Source organism: Empidonax traillii, unplaced genomic scaffold (assembly GCF_003031625.1).
Source record: "Empidonax traillii isolate 1590-97213 ecotype Southwest subspecies unplaced genomic scaffold, ASM303162v1 scaffold3117:size15214, whole genome shotgun sequence".
Taxonomy (NCBI): domain Eukaryota; kingdom Metazoa; phylum Chordata; class Aves; order Passeriformes; family Tyrannidae; genus Empidonax; species Empidonax traillii.
The window spans coordinates 7,439-13,085 of NW_020958310.1; the positions used below are offsets into that span (position 1 = coordinate 7,439).

At 41.4% G+C, this 5,647-nt stretch overlaps 1 long non-coding RNA gene across 1 annotated transcript in view; it reads left to right on the forward strand.

Annotated features, from left to right (window-relative positions):
• LOC114072395 overlaps positions 1–5,647 on the forward strand; it is a 10,810-nt gene that overhangs the window by 3,509 nt on the left and 1,654 nt on the right. The gene's annotated exons all lie outside the window — the stretch shown is intronic.

The following is a 5,647-nucleotide window of genomic DNA, read 5'->3' on the forward strand; positions in this document are numbered from 1 at the left end:
GTCATTTTTAAACTTAAAGTGTTTTTCAACTGCTGTTATATGAAAAGAAGCATTCTGATCACCAAATCTATTCAGAAAATTCAACACATAAGTAACCTTATCTAATTTCTCCTGAGGAGATAAACCAAGAGTTCCCCCTTTTTGTTTTGAAAGCAAATTTTTTAAGGTTTGATGTGCTCGTTCTACTATTGCCTGGCCAGTGGGGTTGTGGGGAATTCCTGTAACATGATTTATTCCCCAATCAGAAAAAAATTTAGCAGTTTCTTTTGCAACGTATGAGGGTCCATTATCTGTTTTGATGGTATGAGGGACTCCCATACGTGCAAAAGCTGCTAAGAAATGTTTCTTAACATCATGAGTTTTTTCACCCGAATGGGCAGTAGCCACTATAAATTTAGAAAAGGTGTCAATTGATACATGAATATATTTTAGTTTGCCAAATTCATTGAAGTGTGTAACATCGGATTGCCAAATTTCAAGAGGCTCAAGACCTCTAGGATTTATGCCCTCTGATTTTAATGGAGCTACTGCCTGGCAGTCAGGGCAACTTTTTAGAATTTCTTTTGCTTGAGAGATTGTAAGACCGAATTGTTTATGTAGAGCCTTAGCATTCTGGTGAAAAAACTGGTGAGATATTCGCGCTTGCTGTAATAAATTTGGGATGACCGACATACCTGCCAATTGATCTGCACGATAATTACCTTCCGCCACTGGTCCAGGGAGAGTAGTGTGAGATCTTGTGTGTGTGATGAAGAAAGAGTGCTGCCTATGATTAATGTAAAACATAAGGGAAGTGAGTAAACTATAAAGCAATTTGTTAGAAACATACTTAAGATATGAGTTCTCAATCCGGGAAACTATGCCCACAACATAAGATGAGTCAGAAATAATATTAATTGCTTCAGAAGAAAAAATAGAGAAAACTTTAACAACAGCTGAAAGCTCCACTAGCTGAGGTGACCCTGGAGCTTTGTGGATGTCGTGTTTTCAGGAATCACCTTCCTTCCACACAGCGACAGCATTACCAGTTTTTCCAGAATCATCTGTAAATACAGTCCTAGCATGCTGAAGGGGAACACAGGAGAGTAATATTTTCGGCTGAACCTGAACTGGAATTAGTCTCTGTAAAAAAGGACATGCCGGTAAATGGAATTTAAATATACCTTGGTAATCTGCTGTAGCTATTTGAAAATCAACAGAAGATACAAGTAATTGGTCAAAATGAAAAGAAGTCAAAGGTAAATAAATAAAATCCGGGTCTTTCCCACAAAGTTCAATACAATGAAAACGACCCTTAAAACACAATTTTGAAAGCATTTCAGGTAATGTAGTTAACGTTTTTGCAAACTGATGAGGTAAAAATAACCATTCCCATAAACAAAAATTTGTATCATTAAAATAAAATTGTCCTAAAATAGCTGCAGGTTGAGTACCATTCTGGATAATTACTAAGGAAGTTGGTGAGTCTGGTATAATTCTGTTGGCTTGTCTAGTTGAAATTTTTTGTTCCACTAACTGTAATGATTGTTGTGCTTCTGGAGTGAGAGATCTGGGTGAAGTAAGTGCAGGGTCACCTTTAAGTAAATTAAATAAAGGGTTCAGGTCTTGTGTGGAAATTCCTAAAATTGGTCTGATCCAATTTATAGCTCCCAAGAGTTTTTGTAAATCATTCAATGTTTTAATATCTGTTTTAATTTTAATTGACTGAGGGGTTATTGTTGATTCAGTAATTTTAAGGCCCAAATATTTCCATGGAGAAGACTTTTGAACTTTTTCAAGGGAAATGTGTAAACCATTAGAATTGAGTATAGAAATAGTAGCTGAGAGGGTTAGTTGCACTTCATGATCCGTTTGAGCACAAATTAAAATATCATCCATATAGTGCAAAATAATGGATTTTGGAAATTTAGAACAGATAGGGGAGAGGACATGGGAAACAAAAAGTTGACATAAAGTGGGAGAATTTTTCATCCCTTGTGGTAAAACCCTCTATTGATAACGCTGGTGAGGTTGATTGCAATTCAAGGAGGGGACAGAAAAAGCAAATTTGGGAACATCAATCGGATTTAAATAAATATGAAAAAAGCAATCCTTAATATCCACTATAACTATGGGCCACTCAGCGGGTAGCATTGATGGTGATGGCATACCCTGCTGGAGTGAACCCATTGGCTCAAGGACAGCGTTGATTTTTCTGAGGTCTTGAAGTAGCCTCCAAGACCCAGAAGGTTTTTTGATGACAAATATGGGGGTGTTCCATGGGCTTGTGGATGGTTCTATGTGTTTTTTATCTAGTTGTTCTTTAACTAATTGTTGCAAGGCTTGCAGCTTCTCTAAAGGTAGGGGCCACTGATCCACCCAAACTGGGTCTGATGTTTTCCAGTGTAGTGGTGGGAGCTGCAAAACACCAGTGGCCCTGTTTACAAATTTGATTGCAAGCCCATACCCCATTGCATTAGGGAATCACGACCCCACAAGGTTAAAGGAATATCAAGGATAAATGGAAAAATTGATGCTAACCTCTCCTCAGGACCTTGGATTTGAATCAACTTTGCACTTTTAAGGGGAATTTGTGACCCACCTACTTCATTAATGTTAATAATTGTCTGTGTGGTTTCCCACTCAGACGGCCAGTCTCTCTTTGCTAGAATAGTTACATCTGCACCTGTGTCAATTAGGCCTGTAACACTGACAGATTGTGGTTGTTTTTGTTCTGTATGTGTTAGCAGGCAGGATATAATTGGACGACACGTGGTAATAGGACAAGACCAATTAACAGATATTTGATTTTGAATAGTGTTATGTAGTGTAGTAAAATAAGTAAGTGGTATTAATGTGGCAATAGGATGCCTTTGAAAGATTTGTACTGGAGGGTTGGAAACTGAAATTGGAATACAAGTCTGTTCGGATTGCAGGTTCTGTAAAAGCATTGGAATAATAAATAAACCTTTAGGTATACAAATAGGGTTAGAAATCAGTAAATGCACTTCATCAACTGAAACGGGATAAGAGGGTGTAACTCTTAATAATAAATTCTGATCTGTCAATATTGTTACAGGTGAAATGGGGTGTAGGGAGATACAACATAAATTTCTATCATCATCAAGCGAATTTTGAGGAGTATTCAGCTCAGGGAAAATCGATTGTGAGGGGTCTGGGAAAATAGGGGGGAATTTAATGTCTTCGCGCCCCCCCGGGCGCTCGCAGGGGAGTTTCCCTGCTGAGTACTATTAAATAAAGGGATATTCTCACATGATTTGAAAGAAACCTTACGACGTAATTTAGGGGATTTGGAAGTCAGGGGATTACCATGTACATCTTTAATTGATCTACAATCTTTTGTCCAATGTTTTCCTTTACCACACCTTTGACACAAGGTTTTAGGAAAAGTGGGAGTGTTGGGTGTAGGTTGAGAGTTAAGTAGGGGACAATGTTTTTTAATATGTCCCTTCTGCCCACAGTGGAAGCATGAATTGGGACCAGAAAGAGCAGCAGCCATTAATTTAGCTTTGTGGGTGTTGGAGTTAATATATTTGCATGCCTCTATCATTTCTAATAAAGTTGGTTCTTTTAAGTATTTGAGTGCATGCTGGCATTCTTGATTTGCATTTTCAATTGCCAGTTTACGAAACAGAATTTCCTGAGACTCTTTCTGGTCAACTTGTTTAACTATTGCTTCCTTCAGTCTAGTTATGAAATCAACAAATGGCTCGTCCTGACCTTGTCTTATTAAAGTAAATGAAGGGGCAGAAGCATAGGCATCTGCTACCTTCTTAATAGCTTGTAATGCCAAATCTTTTGAAATATCCAGGTATTGTTTTGGAATGGAAATCTGGTTGTCCCTGTTTGAAAACGTACCATCACCATAAAGCATCTGTTTGAGATGGTCAGGAGGAGTCTTTTTATGTGATAATTTGTCACTGACATGTTTGTTAATTAAGGTTTTCCATTCGTTTTCAAAAACTGAATTTTGCACCGTTGTTAATAAACCCTTAGATATCATTCTAATATCATAAGGTATTAAAGTATATGCCTGAAACAATGATTCAAATAGTCCAATAGTAAAAGGTGCACCTAACCCATAATCAATTATAGCCTTTTTTATGTCTTTTAAAATAGGATATGATATCGGTGTCCATTTAGGTTCAGGTCCCTCTTCACAAAAAATTGGGAAGGCTTTCAGGAACTCAGTGTCGCCTGCTTGCAGCGCCTGAGCCTTGCATTCCTTCCAAACGTCAACGTGGGAAATAAGGCTAGGTGTGTAGGCTGGTTGCCGATCCTGCCAGTCATGGGGGCCGCCGTGTTGCCGGATGTTTACGCCAGAAGTGGCTTTACCACCATCTTTTTAATCAGGCCCTCATGACTTCCGGGTGATGACGTGGGTGAGGAGGCTGAACTAGGGGCGGAGGCTAGAGTGTGGGCGTGACGTGGGCGGGGCTTCGCGACGGTGTAATTTTCGCGCGCTGGGTGTTCCCGCGACGCAACGAAGCTACGCCTCCCTCCCTCAGAGCCGCCGCCATGATGTGGTGGATCGGGGTTCAAGCTCCCCCCCTCAGGATCGCCGCCATTTTGTGAAAAGTTAGTCGGCTTGTCCCGTGAATTTCTAACTTTGTCAGCGCGTCTTTTTAAGGTGGCATACGGGTCCCGGGAATATCGGTGTGGTGACGGTGGAGGAGAGACAGAATCCGTTTTCGTCATCTGGTCCTTTAAAACCATCAGAACTGCCCTCCATGCCTCCAATGCCGACTCCGCGCCCGAGACTTTATTCTTTTTATCAGTCCATATGTAAAAACCTATCTCGTCCCAGTCCTGAGCATTAAAGACTTGCGGGACGCGTTCTCTTTTAACATCGAGCCATTTCGCCAAGGATTTAAGAGACCTTTTATCGGGCGTCTGGCCGTGTTGTAAAATTAAGGTTTTTAAGTGTCGGTATTTTTCTCGCTCTGATGTTGATAAGCGGGCACCCATTTTTAGTTGCAGGGGGTGGAGGCAGGGAAGGGATTAGGGTCTACCCCAGCTTCTCACCTTTCTCTGCCGGCGGTGAAAGGTGCGGAGGGAACCGACAATCCTTAGCTGTCCGCTGTCCAGCTGGGGGTGGCTGCCGGGAAGAACACCTCAACCCGGGGTCTTCAGTATCCCAGGCGAGCACTCTGGAGTCTTCTCAATATGAGAAGCCTCTTACAGAGCCCCACGTTGGGCGCCATTATGCCACAGCCCGTTAAGGAGGGGGAGACGGACGCCACTGTTGTTGGAGTGCTCAGCTGGGATTTTTATTAAGCGCTCTGCCAAAAACTCGGGGTAGAACAGCAGGGCTGCAACAATAAGGGGTGTCACCAGCTAGAGAGCCAAGATGGCATCCCCGGGTGAGGGACGAACCGGGGTTTATATAGGGTCTGTGGGAGAAGGGGCTAGAACATGAGCGGAGTTTGAGGATTGGCAGGGGGTACAACCAATAGGAAACCGTACAGAAAACACGTCGATATTAACAACCAATAGAATAACAAATCCCCTCAGCTAGGTTCCACCTCTGCTGCAGCTGTAACCGTCCAATCCTAGCTGAGGGTTTTTAACCAATAGGAAAACTGGATTTTATGAGGGGAATGAAAACCGGGAACAAAACCTATTTTAATATAATAAAATCATAACT